Raw genomic sequence first — 18,537 nt, 5'->3', positions numbered from 1 at the left:
CTCATTCCCCAAGGGATATCCAGGCTTCAGCTGTGTCACCAAGATCCTTCACAGTCTGGCACTAGCCAGTATTTACATGTGGATCTCTACTTCTTCCTTACAGATTATGCTTTATCCATACTAATCTGTGACAGTTGGAATTCTGAATGGTTGACACTGGGTTTAAGCAGGTTGGTTGTCATTTAAGAAAATCAACTGTTAGGATTTCTTATCCTGGAGTAGATTAGGACCAGGTCAAGAATCTGTGTCATCAGATTGATGGGGTAGGAGAGATTATTTCATCATGAATGACTGGGAGAGTAGTAGCTTCAGCAAAGACAAGACTGGGGCTTTTTCGTTTGTTCAGCTCAGTTCTACTCATCTTAGCTCTGTTTTTATGGAGGAACTTTCTGATCTTACAGAGCTGTGGCTATATTGGTAGCACTAGTTGCCCTGGAGGGAAACTATATCTTATGGGTATCTGAGGAAGAGCCATACTTTCCAGCCAGGTTTTTATTTTTCTTGTGTGTTTCTGTTTTTTCCCCAGATAAGTTATGAAGTTTGTCCTGGTAAGAATGCTGTATAAATCTCCTCTGCCACATAATAGTACATGCTCTTGGAATATTGGTTTCATGAATGAATACTAATTACAGTAGAGTCAGAGTCAAGCTGTGTGTGTGTGTGTATGTGTGTGTGTGTGTGTGTCTGTGTGTGTGTATGTGTGTTATAGTAGAATTAAAGATACATTGCTCTGGAAGCTAAGAGAACTTTCAGGTAAACCTCCTGCCTTAGTAAGCTACTTTCTTTTCAAGTGTTCTACCATCCCTACTTCTCATTTCATAGAGCACACCTTCTGAAAATGTGTTCCTTAAGATACCCATTCAGTGAAATTATCTGATAAATATAGATAAATAATATACAATAATCAGAAGTATTTGGGAAATGCATATTTATCCTAGAGATATATTATTAACTTATTAAATGCAAATAGTACGGGAAGGAAACAGTTTAAAAATTACATTACCCCAGGTTTCCTTCACTTACTTGACCATGAAAAGCTTTTAATGAGGAACTTGTCAGTGATTAACATCCTGTGTAATAAGTATCTGAGAAACACATTTTGGGAAATGCTGTCATGAGAGCCCTCTAGTTCCCTGACCCTAGTTCCTAGTCTGCTTTCTTTTTATTAGCACACCCTCCCTTCACTTCTATATCCAGCTTAGAGGCTATATTTCGTTGCTTCTACCACTCTCTTATATTCTAAACTCCTCTGCCCTAATATCTTGTCTTTTCTGCCTCTCCTGGAAAACTTTGATATGGTCCAGTCTCTGTGTTCATCTTCTGTGCATCTTTACCCTGGCTATTGAGTGCTGCTGGAGATAATCTTCCATCTGTACAGATGAGGGCTACCAGATCAAGACCTTCTGCCCCATTTGGGCCCTCAGAACTTTCCTGGAAGCCTGTGTTTCTCGGTTCAGCAATTCCTCATTCTACAGAGTGGCTAGTTTAGATCTTCACTACATCTCTTCTTGCTACCTCCCATCTCAGTTTCAGTAGATGACCTTGCTCCCTACTTTATAGAAAAAAAATGAAATGTTATAATGCGAGTACCTAGAGAAGTTGTATAGGTGTTTTAAATGTGGTCTTTGGAATAAGGTTGAAAAATTGAGTCATTCTTAATTTCCGTTTCTTCCTTCACCCTTCACGGAAGTAACATCTCATCAGTTCTGCCCTCTAAATATCCCTGTCCTCTTCTCATGATCTCGCCTTGCATTTCTTTAGTGCAAGTCCTCATAGTTTCTCACTTGTGAGGCTTCTAAGCTGATCCTCTGCCTCCCATCTTCATTCCCTACCCACCATACAGATTTCAGCACATTTCTCTTCTGCTTATGACCTCCCAGTGACTACCAATTGCTTATAGGCTAAAACTCAACACCAGTTAAGAAGCAGTATATGCTCTGGTTACTACTTACCTTTCTATTCCCTCTTCATCCTTCTTCCAGCTTCTCAGCTCTTACAGAGCTTTTTCACCTTTGGCCTCTTGCAATGCCCAAATCCTCCTGTGGGATTTATCCTTCTTTTGCTAAATCACATTCATCCACTCAGGCTAAGTTAAGAGGTTGCTTCCTCTGTCAACTCCAGGTTAGGAATAAGTGCCCCTCTAACAGGCTCCCATCTCACCCCAAGCTTTCACTCTTACAGCACTGTCATGCTTTATTGTGAGCATGTGCTTTTGTTCATTCCTCACTGTATTTTTTATACCTAGTACAATACCTAGCACTTGGTAAGAGTTCATGAAATGTTTTCTGAACAAATGATGTGGTATAGTAAAGAGCATGATATGTGAAGCCAAATCATTTATTAATTGTGTTACTTAATTCTGTCTGAGTTTCAGTGATATGTATTGTCTCTCTGTTGTGTGTATGTGTGCAGGTGTGTGTATTATGTAAATTCAAAACGTGCCTAGCAGTGTTTTAAATATAGTTGATGATCAATAAAGGATAATATTCATCTATCCATCCTATTAATTTGTCCTTTCAACAACTTGATAAGAGGGAGCATCTGGGAAGCCCCAGGCGTTGCCAGCCCTGCTTCCCATGCAGTGAGAAAGATTGTATCTTTCTGGGACTGGAGATGCTGAGCTGTCGAGCAGCTCTGTTCTTCCCACGGCAAATTCTTACCTCCACCTTTTCCTGCCTCCTCTAAGACCTTGCTCCATCTCTCTTTTTTCAGTAAGCTAGCCAATGGGGCTTCTATAGACAATGATGATCTCCAAAATGAACTGAGTAGCATCAACATGATTAAAAGGGGTTTGAATGGCAAGATAAGCAAATGCTAGAGAAGTACTCAGTGCACTTGGCATCTCCTGACCAAGAGTATGTTTGATAATATCTATTGATATGACTTGAGATGAGAGAACTGTTTTCCACTGTTTGTGAAATTTGACATCTCTTTGAGAAAATGAGTAGAGTGTCATGGAAGTATAAAAGGGTACATTTACATTTTATTTTATTTTATTTTTGGAAAGGGAGAAAAAGGTGAATTTCTCAGGTTACAGCTGTTATTAATTGAGCTCCTACTGCGGGCTGAACACTGTGCCCAGGACTTTGTATGCGTTATCTTACTTACTTCTCACAAGGATCCTGTAAAATAGCATTTCACTACCATTTAGCACTAAGGAAACTGAGACTTGGGAATGTTGTCCAAGATTTCATAGCAAGTAAGCAATGGAACCAGTATATAGACACAGGGTTGACACTAGAATCACATCACTGCTCTGGGCAGTGTCCTTCTTGGGCAGGATTCTAGAACATTTAAGAGTTCTTTAGGAAAGATCAGGATCCTTATAAGTCAGCATAGATTCCTGAGAAGAAATCATATCAGAATAATATAATTTCCTTTTTTGACAGCATTGCTAAACTTCAAGGTCAGAGAAAATGCAGAGTTTGAATATTGTATCTTAGGATATTAGAAAAGTATTTAACAAGGTCTTTCATGATATCCTTGTAGACATTATGTAGTGTGACCTAACTGGTGGTCCTGTTATGAGAGTGTGCTTATATCAGTGAGAGTTTACTGGAAGAAACAGAAACTACTCTAGGTATTCCACACACACAGAAATTTAAGTCAGAGATTATATTCATGTGTTCTCATATTGCTTTAAAGAACTGCGTGAGACTGGGTAATATATAAAGAAAAGGGGTATAATTTGCTCTTGGTTCTGCAGGCTGTACAGGAAGCGTGGCTGGGGAGGCCTCAGGAAACCTACAATCATGGTGGAAGGGGAAGCTGGCACGTCCTACGTGGCTGAACAGGAGAAAGAGCAAAGGGGGTGGTGCTATACCCTTTTAAACAACCAGATCTTGTGAGAACTCAACCACGAGACAGCACTAGGGAGATGGTGCTAAACCATTAGAAAACACCCCCGGCCGGGCACGGTGGCTCAAGCCTGTAATCCCAGCACTTTGGGAGGCCGAGACAGGTAGATCACCAGGTCAGGAGATCGAGACCATCCTGGCTAACACGGTGAAACCCCGTCTCTACTAAAAAATACAAAAAACTAGCCGGGCGAGGTGGCGGGCGCCTGTAGTCCCAGCTACTCGGGAGGCTGAGGCAGGAGAATGGCATGAACCCGGGAGGCGGAGCTTGCAGTGAGCTGCGATCCGGCCACTGCAGTCCAGCCTGGGCGACAGAGCCAGACTCCGTCTCAAAAAAAAAAAAAAAAAAAAGAAAACACCCCCATGATACAGTCATCTCCCACCAGGCCCCCCTCCAGCATTGGGAATTAAAATTCAGCGTGAGAATTAGGTGGGGACATAGAGCCAAGCCGTATTAGAGATGTAGATGTTAAGAAAATCAATGGAAAGGCTAGAGGAGAAGACTGTGTAGCATAGGCTTCAGGAGTGACTCCCACAACACCACAAAAGTGAGCATATAAGGAACAACTACTACTGCCACAATGAGGAATCGCAATCCAGAGGCTGCCACTGGCACTGTTGAGTTCAGTAATACAGACTGAAATCAACCGTCATTGCTATTTAGGGATTAGAAAGCTACTAAATATTACTGCAACCACTCCTCAGTACCTGTGAAACTGGTGACTAGATGCTAGAATGCTGCTGTAAATAATCAAGTCTCCATGACAGGGCTTGCAAGAAGGAAATAACTAAACTAGCAGACACATAGCTTCTGTTTGTTTTTTCCGCCCCCCCAGTTGTGAAAGAGTGCACTTACCCAGAACTCTAGTTGCAAGGAATTCTGAGAAATGTGGTGCTCAGCTCTCTAGCCTCTATGATACAAAGGCTCACCAGAGGCACATGGCAGTGGTTGCTAAATTTCAGTCGACTACATTGTTAAATAATAAATTGTTTACCAGAAGATTTCTCATTTTGTGATACAGAACCTCGGTCTCAAGCCCTGGCTAGCTCAAAATTTTTCATAGAAACTTGGATGAAGCTATAAGGTGAAGGTCCATCAGAATTGCAAATAACATGAAGTGGAACAATAAAAATATGTTATAGGATAGAATGAGGATCCTAAAAGATCACCACAGGCTGGACCAGTGGGCTTGATTTACAAGATAAACCCTGCTCTTGGGTCCAAGTAACTAGCCTCACAAGTATGTATTGTAACAGTCAGTCTTCAGAGATGCTGGTCTGAAGACTGGAGCAGGGCTTGGGCATCTCTGCTTTTAAAATATATTTTTTAAAATTTAAAAACTCTACAAGAGCTTCTGAGGTGCAGCTAGGACAGATAACCACTTTTTAGAACAAGGAAATAAACAGCTTCCCTCTGCTCTCAGGAGCCAGAACTCACCTGGAATATTGTGTTTAGAACTTACGGGAGTATTTAAGAAGGCTGGAGATACGCTGGAGCATGTTGAACAGAGAGGCAGCTGGATGGTGATATAGGTGGAGACCATGTTGTGTTAAGAATGGGTGGAGAGGCCAGGCGTGGTGGCTCATGCCTGTAATCCCAGCACTTTGGGAGGCTGAGGCAGACGGATCACCTGAGGTTGGGAGTTCGAGACCACCCTGACCAACATGGAGAAACCCCGTCTGTACTAAAAATACAAAATTAGCTGGATGTGGTGGTCTGTAATCGCAGCTGCTCAGGAGGCAGCTGCTCTGGAGGAGAATTGCTTGAACCTAGGAGGCGGAGGTTGCAGTGAGCTGGAGATTGCACCATTGCACTCCAGCCTGGGCAACAAGAGCAAAACTCCCATCTCAAAAAAAAAAGAATGGGTAAAGAGGCCGGGCGCCGTGGCTCACGCCTGTAATCCCAGCACTTTCGGAAGCCAAGGCAGGTAAGGTCAGGAGTTCGAGACCAGCCTGGCCAACATGGTGAAACCCCATCTCTACTAAAAATACAAAAATTAGCCGGGCGTGGTGGCATGTACCTGTAATCCCAGCTACCCAGGAGGCTGAGGCAGGAGAATCACTGGAACCCAGGAGGCAGAGGCTGCATTGAGCCGAGATCGTGCCACTGCACTCCAGCCTGGGTGACAGAGCAAGACTCTGTCTCAGAAAAACAAAAAAAGAATGGGTGGAGAAATAACTGGTTATGTTTAGGTTGTATATTATTTACTTATATTAACCTTTCATAAATGTTTATCATTTCTTAAATACTGGGTTAAATAATATTTACTAAATATACATTTAAAAAATGTCTTACCTGTATATGCCTATAGTATTTATTGATTTTGAGAATTTCAGAGTTTATTTTGGACAGCACATATATGCAGTTTTACTTAAATAGTAGGAGAAAGCAAATGAAGTTCTGCTTTAGCTTTTTAGGAGTTACTCTGGAGACAGATACTAGATATTCAGCGGCAGTTTAGGAGAGATACCAAGAAGGGAAGGCTGACTCTGCTTCCTGGTTCATCCATTGTTCCTAGATAAAATTGTGAAGTGTGAGGCAGTTTGTTTTGTTCTGAACATCTACTTCCATGCCGTATTCTTTGCTTAGTAATATCTTTCTCTCAGTTCTCATATCCTTTCCTTCCTTCCTTTTTCCCTCCAAAATCTGTTTTGGAAAAAGACCAGATACACAGGAATAAAATGCCTAATAATGTTTAATGTTCGTGAAATATATTTTCACCCAGAATCATACAGCCTTGAGCCAAAGGAGTAAATCACTAAGGATGGAATTTTAGATGCCAAGAAATAATTGGCAAGGGTAGGAGAATGTGTAGGGGAATTACTTTCCCACTTACCATGCTTTTATGAAACACTGTTGCATTCCTCTTTAACTTAGGAGGTTACTGTTGCCCGGGATATGACAATAAAGGTGACAACAATAAACTACAGGTCCCTCTTGCAGCTGGGTGCAAATACTCATCGTATTTTGGGCAACTAGAAATCGTTCATTTTCCTTTCCAAAAGTAAGAGGAAGCCAGGTAAGGTGTGGCTGCAGTGGTTTGGAGTTCCCTGTGGGCACTGAGTATAGTCTACTTTTCTGTGTGCTCTTGGTCCGTGGGATGTTTAACAAAGTATAACCCAGCTCAGACCTGCTGGTGTATGTATTTTGGTTGTAGGATCCCTCTTTTATTAGCACAAAACACACACAAGGATGTAAATATTAGTCTTCCCTGTACAAATGAAAATCTTTTTCCTGTATAGGCCTTTGAAGAAAGCATTTTCATAGATACACACAGTGACCATTACAATATTCATTACTTGCACAGGAAATCCTTTTACTTAACTAAAATCTTGGGCTTCAATTTTTGTTTCCTTCTATTCTGCCTTCATTGGAGATTGAAAACAGCTGGTCACTATTTTCTGTGCAAAGAACCCTTCATAAATACTTGGATACTTATTAAGTTCTTCCTCAGACTTGACTTTTCTTAGCTAAATAATTTCAGTCTCTTTAACCTTTGTGCAGGTATTATTTTCTAAGCTTTTTAATCTCTTCTGAATAGTCCGTGGACCTTCTCCATGTTATGTTTATCCTTCTTGGTTTTAAAATACAGTATGGTGAAGTTCAGAAAAAAACTGATGTCAGTAGCTTCTGTGTTAACATCCTGGTTTTTATATGTATTCACTATACTCTTGGCAACAAATTAAAGGACACATTTCCAAGGTCATTAATGAGGTGGAACCACCCACGTCTTAAAATATTTTTAGAAGAACAAATTAGGTAATCTTTATAAATCTCTTTGATGTTGACACATACTTTGCTGAAGTCATGATTGTTATTTTATTCTCTAAACTTGAATATCTTTGTCATAATCATGGTAAGAAGTTAAAAATTAAATTATTTTGTTAAAGTATTTTTAAATATTACTTTATATATTTACATTTTTATGAGGACTTTTGTTTAGAAGATGTGCAAATTAAGAAACTTAATGAATAATTATGGGTGGACTGACATGTTTTCTATGGTATTATATTCCTCACAATTTGGTTTACTTGTTAATGTTTTGGGGATGCATGAAGGAGATGAAAAGCAACCTTTTTCTTTAAAATTTCTTATCCACAAAGAGAATGAATGATAGTTACTTTATTCTTTATTGCTAATAGGCTTTTAGTTCCATAAGCAACTAGTTGAAGGAATTGGGGCCAAAATTGAGGAACTAGGTAATTCTGAACATTAAAATTATTGTTAAAATAAAATGTTTTTGTAAGCTGGGGATCAGAATTCAGCTGCAGCTGAAGAAATTGATGTCAATTTTATGTGATTATTCTTTCTGTGCTTAAAAAAACTATTTGCCGTAGCAACCACATCACATATGACAGTGGTTACTATCTTGAGATTTCCTGCTTTATTTTCTCATTGAAGAGCCTAGTATTTTTTTTTTTAATAAATCATAAGTCAGAAACATCATCCTCTCTGTCCCACTTCTGTGAACATGTATCTCCCTGGAGACTCAGCTCCACATTGTGGCATGTGTTTCATATTGTGTCGTTAAACATTACTGGGCAATTGCAGCTGCCCCCTCCCATTAACTTTTAAAACAAACCTAACCAGTTTTCCTCTTTAAAATTTTTTTAAAATTGTTTTTTAATATTTTATGTGTATGACAAAGAGATACTCTAAATGTTAATGCTAGGTTTTAAATTAAGCAATGGAAAATATTTAGAAGTGTAAGCACATACCTTTGAATAAAAAATTAAGTGTAAACATATCTTGGTTAATAGTATCTTGTTATCAAATCATCCAGAAAGAAAAATCTAACAGAATAGATTCCTCCTTTTATTTAAGTTGCTTTTTAAACTTTTGTTAACTCTCTTTAAGAATGTTTATTTTTATCTTAGGAATGGGTTATTTTTAAAATTTTTGAGTATGGAAGCCAAAAGGCACTTTGCCATAGGTTTTTTAGGTCAACCCGTAAAAAAACCTTTAAAACTATAATGTATCTGAAACGTACTGATATTTAAACTACTCTGTATAATAGTGGACTTCAAGTTTGAAATTGGAATGTTTCTGCAGTAAAACTGAAGATTGCTGCTTCTGCTTCTCCCTGCATCCTCCATTTGGGAATAGAAATGCATCAGTTAAGGACTGAATTTGACTGTATGTACCAATAAACCCAAATAACAGTGGTTTAAACAAAATAAGATTAATTTCTTTTCTCATTTAACGAGAAATCCAGAAGCAGAGTATCCAGCACTGGCAGAGTGAGTTCATGATGTCATTAGAAATCCTTTCTGTGACACCATCTTTAGGATATTATGCTTGTTCTTCTGCCTGCAAAATAAATGCAGGATCTCTATCCATCAAGTCTACATTCCAGGCAGTAGAAAAGAGCAAAAAACAGAAAGGATTGTGCCTGTATCAAGAAAACAGAGCTTTCCTAGAAACCCTTACTTGATTTTTTTTTTTTTTTTGAGAGAAGGGTCTTACTTTGTCATCTGGAGTGGACATGGTGGTGTGATCATAGCCCATAGCTTATTGCAGCTTCAAACTCCTGACCTCAAGCAATCCTCCTGCCTCAGCCTTCCAAAATGTTGGGATTAGAGGTATGAGCCACCGTACTTGGCCTAAACCCTTATTTTTATGTGTCATTAGCCAGAATTGTATTACATGGCCACTTTTTCCAACAAGATAGATACTTTCTCACCCCTAGTCAGGAAGCTAGGAATTATAGATATTAGGGAGGCAAATTTTTCACTTCAAGACACTACAACATTAATGGTGGCTCATGTGACTTCAGTTAGAAGCTCCTGATTGGGATGTTGTCGGGAGCACGCACAAGACTGTTGGGATTAGAAGAATAGATTCCTGGAATGAAATTTCCTAGTAATTTCCTTTCTTTATTTAATCAGCACCAAGGAGTAGTCTGCTTCTCCCCTTTCTGTTGCTACCACTTCTCTCTAATGAAACTGTTTCTTCTCTGACTCATTGCAGAAAAGAACACTGTCTTTCCTTCAGCCTTTTTCTTACTCTCCTCATCTTTATAGGAAATGCCTGGTCATCCCATCTTTCTGTTTTGAAGGTTTTTATAGAAGATTAAAATTCCCCCACTTTATTCTTCGTAGTGAAAAAAGCAACTTCTGAGATTTTATTTTTCTCCTTCTCCTTCCCAGTTTATGCTGCTACTCTGTAGATCATATTAGAATAGGTACTCTATAAATGTTAGTTTCTGGTAGGAAAATATTAGTTTTAAATTTACTCCAATAATGGTTTGGGTGAATTTTCTCAGATACAGAGGTCTGAAGCTAAGAGTCAGTGGTATATCAAGAGAACCCTGTTTATTACAGTACTGGGGAGTTTGTAAAGATTCTGGGATGAAGAGTTCCTTATCTCCTAGTTGAGGAGAAAACAAAGAAGACCATAATGAGAGCCTCAGCAATGAAGCCAGTGCTGGATTAAAAAAAAAAAAAAAAAAATTAATGAAAGCAATGTGGTTCTGGCTTGGTGTGGAGAGAGGAAGATGATCTGGGGAGGAACACAGGCCACAGAGTGCTGTTGTCTTCACTGAATTAGTAGTGCCACAATGCATGCTTTTTGTAGTTTCTATTGTTTTGTTTCATTTTTACCAAAGTACCTACAAATACTAAATTTACTTTTTATAGAATGCTATCTAGAAATACGCTTCAGTGAAACCTTTCCATTCATTATCAAATACAGTTGATAATGGTGGTTTAGGAGTTTCTTACTTTTCCAGCAATTTGTTTCTAAAGAAACCGTTTTTCCTCTCCTCCCTGATTCTGACTTTCCTTGACAAACTTGATAACCCTTATTATATAATACTGAATGTTAAAGTTTTCAGATGTATTTATGTGTGTGACACATTTTAAGACTTCTTGATGAAAACAGAACTTACAACTAAATATATAATTCTATTACAGAATCAATCTTCCTTTTAAAAAGAAAAAGAAACAAAAAGAATATTGAGCAAAGAATTTCTTTAAGGGATTATCCGCCTTCTCCCAGCTTTATGGTTTGATTTACTACTTTGATTAGTTTATAAAAAATATGCATAAGTTGAGCAACACTTGCAATTTTTTTAAATTTACAAAATGGGGCAGAAATGGAGAATAACAGGTTAAATTCCTAGACTCGATTTTCATTTAAGAGGTTACCATGGGAACCAAATTTCAATTCTGAATATAGAGAAATATGTCTTGTAATGATGAAGCCTAGAGACAAATCAAAGGTACTAAAAATCTGCTGAAAATGTTAATGGAATGTATGTGTCCTATCTAAACGTCAGTAATGTAACCCATCAGATTAACCAATTTCTATTTTTATTGTTGATTTCAGGGAACAAAGTTGAAGATGAACACCATAAACACCATGTCTTTATTTTTAGCATATTTATTGATCGTTGAAATATTACACCTTCTCTTCTATATATTTTGTTCATTTTTAACATTCCTGTAAAATCTGTTATGACAGGAAATCTAAAGGCAGCCTTTGCCATTATCTTGCTGAACTGTCCCTAAGGAGTTTCATTTTCATGAACTTTGAATGTGAGATATGAGAGTGTTCTAAGTTCTAAAGGTTTACCACAAATATTGGTGTTTTATAGTATCTTAAATTTGATAGACTATCTCAGTATCTTTACAGTGGGTACCATTTGGGTCCCAGATGTCTTGTCACATTTATTTTCTAGCCATCTAAAACTGTAACTAGAGGACTGGTCCTTAGATAAACAGTTGTGTTGAGAGTCTTTTTCTATTTTTCCACTAATACATGCATATTCTGAAAATCAGGTTCTTTCTGACTCTACTGGGATAGATCATTCTATTATTACTTGCACCAACCTAATAATAATTGTGGTAGTCACAATACTTTCTCAAATACGTTATCAGCAGTGCACCAATGCTAGTAATGAAATACATATAGCTTCTACTAATTCAAAAGTAACGTTGAAAAACCATGTAACATGGCTCCTGCTGTTGTTGTTCATAGATATTGAATATCTAGGTAGACAGTCAAAAACACATATTGATAGAGATAGCTGTGAAATTATTTAGGTAAAGGATTTGGAATTCTGCATTAGGGAACTTATGACTTAATGAAAAGTAAAGATGGAAACACATTTAAAAGACATAACTCAGCCAGGTGTGGTGGCCCACACCTGTGATCCCAGCACTTTGGGAGGCCAAAATGGGAGGATTGCTTGAGTCCAGGAGTTTGAAACCAGCCTAGGCAGCATAGTAAGATCTCATCTCTACAAAAAGTAAACAAAAATTAACCAAGTGTGGTGGTGCATGCCTGTAGTCCTAGCTACTCAGGAGGCTGAGGAGGATTGCTTGAGCCTGGGAGGTCAAGCCCTCAGTGGGCGGAGATCATGCCACTGCACTCCAGCCTGGGAGACAGAAGGAGAGACCCTGTCAGTCAGTCAAATCAGTCGGTCCACCCCCCCATCCATCCATACAACATATTCATAGGGTAAAAATAAAAATTACTTTTACCAATAATTATATTATTCACATGTTTACATTGTATCGTAATCATTCATTTAATCAGAGATTAGGCTCAACCATCAAAACACCCCCTAGAAAGTGAAGAAGACGTCTGGATAGATAATTAAAAAATAAGATTACTTGCAAATAAAGATCTGCACATAGAGAAAAACTTAGTTATTTAAAAAAGAGTAAATAACACAAAACCACGTAATTAGCAGGATTTCTGAGATACATTTCTATACTCATGTTCATAGGAGCATTATTCAACAAAAGTGGAAAAACTAAAGTATTCATTGACAGACAAATGGATAAGCAAAATGTAGTATATGCATAGAATTGAATGTTATTTATCCTTGAAAAGGTAGGAAATGTTGACACATGCCACAACATGAATGAACCTTGAGGTCATTATGTTAAGTGAAATAAGCCAATCATAAAAAAAAAAAAAGGAAAAAAAAAAACACTTTAATGGATTTCACTTATATGAAGTATCCAGAGTAGTAAGACTCATAAAAACAGAAAGTAAAATGGTGGTTGCTAGAGGTAGGGGAAAATGGCGAGTTGTTTATTGGGTATAAGAGTCTCCATTTTGCAAGGTGAAAGTTCTGGAGATTGGTCACACAATACCTCATGCTACTGAACTGCACATTTTTAAATGGTTAAGATGGTAATTAAAAAATTTTTTTATTGTGGTAAAATACATATAACCTAAAATTCACCATCTTAACCATTTTTAACCATAAGCTTACCTCATTATTGCGATTTGCTTTTTTGTGCTTCACAGACACTGTTTTTTATAGATTGAAGGTTTGTGGCAACCTTGTGTCGAGCAAGTCTGTTGGTGCTGTTTTTCCAACGTTATGTGCTCACTTTGTGTTTCTGTGTCATAGTTTGGTAGTTTTCACAATATTTCAAACCTTTTTATCATTATTATATCTGTTACAGTAATCTGTGATCAGTGGTCTTTGGTGTTACTATTGTAATTGTTTTGGGACACAACAAACTGCCCCTATATAAGATGGCAAATTTAATTGATAATTGTAGTATGTGTTCTGACTGCCCCACCAGCAGGCCATTACCCTGTCTCTCTCCCTCTCCTCAGAACCCCCTGTTCTCTGAGACACCACAGTATTGAAATTAGGCCCATTGATAACCCTACAATGGCCTCTATGTGCTAAAGTGAAAGGAAGAGTCACACATCTCTCACTTTAAATCAAAAGCTAGAAATGATTAAACTTAGTGAGGAAGGCATATTGAAAGCTGAGACTGGGTGAAAGCTAGACCTCTTGCACCAAACAGCCAAGTTGTGAATACAAAGAAAAAGTTATTAAAGGAAATTAAAAGTTCTGCTCTAGTGAACACATGAATGATAAGAAAGTGAAACAGCCTTTCCCTTTCTGATATGGAAAAAGTTTGAGTGGTGTGGATAGAAGATTAAACCAGTCACAACATTTCCTTAAGCCAAAGACTAATCCAGATCAAGGCTCTAATCTGTTCAATTCTGTAAAGGCTGAAAGAGGTGAGGAAGCTGCAGAAGAAAAGTTTGAAGCTAGCATAGGTTGGTTCATGACATTTAAGTAAAGAAGCTATCTCCGTACCATAAAAGTACAAAGTGAAACAGCAAATACTGGTGTAGAAGCTGCAGCAAGTTATCCAGAAGATGTAGCCAAGATAATTGATTAAGGTGGCTACACTAAACAACATAATTTCAATATAGAAGAAAAAGTCTTCTTTGGAAGATGTCATCTAAGACTTTCCTAGCTACAGAGGAGAAGTCAATGCCTGGCTTCCGAGCTTCAAAGGACAGGCTGGTGGTGGAGATTAAGTTAAAACCAATGTTCATTTACCATTTTGAAAATCCTAGGGCCCTTAAAAATTATGCTAATTCTGTTGTGCCTGTGTTCTGTAAATGGAATAATGAAGCCTGGATGGCAGCACATTTGTTTACACCATGGTTTGCTGAATATTTTAAGCCTACTGTTGAGACCTACTGCTGAGAAAAAAATACTATCTTTGGACTGTTACTGCTCAGTGAGAATGCACCTGGTCACCCAAGGGCTCTGATGGAAGTATGCAAGGAAATTAGTGTTGTTTTCATTCCTGCTAACACAACATCCATTTTGTAGCCCATAGATCCAGGAGTATTTTAGACTTTCAAGTCTTATTATTAAGAAATACGTTTTATAAGGCAATATCTGCCATAAATAGTGATTGCTCTGATGGATCTGGGCCAAGTAAGTTGAAAACCTTCTGGAAAGGATTCACCATTCTTCATGTTATTAAGAACATTTGTGATTCATAGGAAGAGGTAAAAAGATCAGCATTAACAGGAGTTTGGAAGAAGTCCATTCCAACCGTCATGGATGATTTTAAGGGGTTAAAGACTTCAGTGGAGGAAGTAACTGCAAGTGTGATGGAAATAGTGAAAGAACTAGACTTGGAAGTACAACCTGAAGATGTGACTGAATCGCTGCAATCTCATTATTAAACTTGAACCGATGAAGAGTTGCTTCTTGTGGATGAGCAAAGAAAGTGGTTTCTTGAGATAGAATCTACTCCTTGTGAAGATGCTGTGAACATTGTTGAAATGACAATAAAGGACTTAGAATTTTCTATAAACTTAGTTGATAAAGCAGTGGTAGAGTTTGAAAGGATTGACTACAATTTTGAAAGGCGCTCTGCTGTGGGTAAAATGTTATGAAACAGCATCTCATGCTACAGAGAACTCTTTTGTGAAAGGAAGAGTTAACTGATACAGCAAACTTCACTGTGGTATTATTTAAGAAACGCTACAGCCACCCCAAACTGGACTTCTAAGCAGCACAGGTGCCTCTGCACTCTCTCGTTATTCTCCAGGGTTCTCCCACTGACACTCCAGTCAAATCTTAGCTGTTTATCTGGTGCCTTGGTCTTTTTTTGTTGAGAGTGGACTAGCACCAGGCCTCTCTTGTCAGCCATCTATCTGATGTCACTCCTAAACATAACTTTTAGAAAACCAAATACTGCATGTTCTCACTTACAAGTGGAAGCTAAATGTTGAGAACACATGGACACATCTGGGGAACAACATACACTGGAGCTTTTCAGAGAGTGGAGGCTGGGAGGAGGGAGAGGATCAGAAAAAACAACAAATGAGTACTAGGCTTGACACCTGGATGATGAAATAATCTGTACAACAAACCCCCATGACACAAGTTTACCTGTGTAACAAACCTGCACATATACCCCTGACCTTAAAAGTTAAAAAAAAAATTTCTTTAAGAAAATTGACGTTGTAAAAGCAAGCAATCAAACAAACATAACTTTTATGTGCACTGGGAAACCAAAAAATTTATGTGACTTACATTATTGCGATATTCTCATTGCAGTGGTCTGGAACCAAACCTGCAATAACTGCAAAATATGCCTGCATCTAGTTCAGTGGTATTAATCTTAAGCACTTCCATAAAGTTGTGCAGCCATCACCACCATCAATTTCCATAACTCTTTTCATCTTGTAAAACTCAACTTCTGTACCCATTAAACACTAACTCCCCATTTCCCTCTCCTCTTATTCCCTAGTAACCACCATTCTGTTTTCTGTCTCTATGATGTTGACTACTCTAAGTACCTGACATAAGTGGAATCATACGGTATTTTGTTCTTATGTTACTAGCTTACTTCACATAGCATAATGTCCTCAAGGTTCATCCATGTTGTAGCATGTGTCAGAATTTCCTTCCTCGCAATTTGCTTATCCATTCCTCTGCAAATGGGCACTTGGCTTGCTTCCATGTGTTAGCTATTATGAATAATGCTGCAATAGACATGGGGATACAGATAGCTCTTCAAGACCTGGCTTTCAATTCCAGATATATACCCAGAAGTAAGATGGTAAATTTTATCTTAAAAAAATTTTTTTAAACACATAAGGTGAAGTCAATAAAACCTTTGTTTTGATATGGCAAACCATTTTATTTTAAGGCAATGAGACAGAATTTTTTTAATGAATAAATATCACCATTACCACTCTCTCTTGTATCCTCACCTAAGCCGTCTCACCTAGGTTCCCAATCTGTCAAATAACGCACATAGAGATCCAAAAGTAGGGAGAAAGGAAAGAGGAGATAGGATGCTTACCTGTCAGTTCTGTTTCCCTCACCCCACCATTTTGTTTTTTGAAGTTTGTTTAAGAATTCCAGACTCTCTGATTTGCCACATAAACTAGGCATCGATTTAGGCTTTCCTCATATTTTTAAAGACTAAAAATAAGTCTTAGCATGCATTCTTTTGACCAAAATGACCCTAAAACTCATCCCAACTAACAGTGTTACTTAGTTGTCATAGTAGTAACTGTAGTTTTAAACTGTGCCAGGACTATTACAAATGCAATCTAGGTTGATCAGATGACAGTTATGAATATTATGTCTCTTTTTAGAGGAACAGTGAGACTAGAATGTCTCCATAGGCAAGTAAACAAGTTGGTGATGAATCTGAAACATATATCCTATGAAAAGAACTGGAGATGTTTTATATTAAAAATAGACAGCCAAGACAGGAGCCATTACCTCTGTCTTCAGATATTTGGGGGACAATTATATGAAAGAGGAATTTATTTGGAACATGAGTGTAAATTACAGAAGGAAAGATTTCAATTTTACATTTTAAAAATACTTTTTGTAACTTACAGTTGCCCAGCAGGGCCCTTGTGGGGAGGTGCACTCCCACCAAAAATTTTTAAGAAACTAGTTTACTGCCTGACCAACATGGAGAAACCCCATCTCTACTAAAAATACAAAATTAGCCAGGCATGGTGGCACGTGCCCATAATCCCAGCTACTTGGGAGGCTGAGGCAGGAGAATTGCTTAAACTCAGGAGGCGGAGGTTGTGGTGAGCTGAGATTATGCCATTGCACTCCAGCCTGCACAACAAGAGCGAGACTCCATCTCAGAAAGAAAAAAGAAAGTAATTTACTTTCTATTTGGAGAATTATATGGGAAATGCCTTCTTGGTGGTCTCTGGGACATTTATTTGGAGCCCTGGGCCTTTAAGGAATCCAATTTGAAAACCACCAATCGAGACCAGTATAGCCAGATTAAAAATCTAGTTATTCCAAATATTTATTTCCTATTTAGTCATTCAGTATAAAAAATGAAGAGCCATTGAAAGATGCTGAGGAGAATGACGTGGTTTGGTTCGTATTTAGAAAGGTCACCACGTTGACAATACGGAAATTAAAATCAAAACTGTGATATTGGAAGCAAGGAGACGAGTTTGGAGGTTGCTACAATGGCCTAAGCAAGAAATGATTAGAAGCTAAACTAAGACAATTGCAATGATAAGTAGAGAAAAGGGGTTATGGTTAACTGTATTGAGAAGTAGAATTAAAAGACCTAATGATCAGTTTGCTGTGGCGGGAAGGGAGGAGTCTGAGTTAATTCTCAACTTTATTATTTTTGGGGATTGAGTAAATAAGGTTGACTTTAGTGGAGATAGACTATGTCAGGGGAGCTGTAGGTTTGAAGGGAAAGATCTTGAATTTAGTTTTAGAACTGGTAAATTAATTGACAGCTCACCTCAGATTAAGTTATCTAATAGCAAGCAAAGTTAGATATGGAACTTTGGAGCAAGGTCTGGGCTAGAGAAGTTGTGTTGGGAGACATGGATGTAAGTTTGGCAGGCGAAGCTGTGGGAGTCCAGCCAGGGGCAGAGGGAATCAGAAACACTGAGGAAGCAGTTTGATAGATATAAGAGGAAACTGAGTAAGTCCTTATAATTTCTTTTTTAATTTTTTAAAAGTATATATATATATATATATATATATATATTTTTTTTTTTTTATTTGAACAGGGTCTTGCTCTGTTGCCCAGGCTGAAGTGCAGTGGCACAATCATGACTCACTGCAGCCTTGACCTCCCAGGCTCAAGTGACCCTCCCAACCTCTGCCGCCGAAGTGGCTGGGACTACAGATAGGTGCCACCATACCTGGCTAATTTTTTGTATTTTTCATAGAGACAGAGTCTCGCTATGTTGTTCAGGCTGGTCTTGAGCTCCTGGGCTCAAGCATCCCTTCCACCTTAGCCTCCCAAAGTTCTGAGGTTACGGGCAATGCGCCACCATGCCTAGCCAAGTCCTCATAATTTCTTACAGCTGAAAATGTACGATAACAATAGCAATGCAGGTTTAAATGCAAAGAAAAAAAGTCCACCAAAAACACTT

General features: G+C 38.2%; 1 protein-coding gene across 7 annotated transcripts in view; it reads left to right on the top strand.

Annotated features, from left to right (window-relative positions):
• STK3 (serine/threonine kinase 3) overlaps window positions 1–18,537 on the top strand; it is a 331,890-nt gene that overhangs the window by 236,138 nt on the left and 77,215 nt on the right. The gene's annotated exons all lie outside the window — the stretch shown is intronic.

Source organism: Macaca fascicularis, chromosome 8 (assembly GCF_037993035.2).
Source record: "Macaca fascicularis isolate 582-1 chromosome 8, T2T-MFA8v1.1".
Classification (NCBI taxonomy): domain Eukaryota; kingdom Metazoa; phylum Chordata; class Mammalia; order Primates; family Cercopithecidae; genus Macaca; species Macaca fascicularis.
Note: the sequence above shows the minus strand (reverse complement) of the source record. Positions and strands in the feature narration are given on the sequence as shown.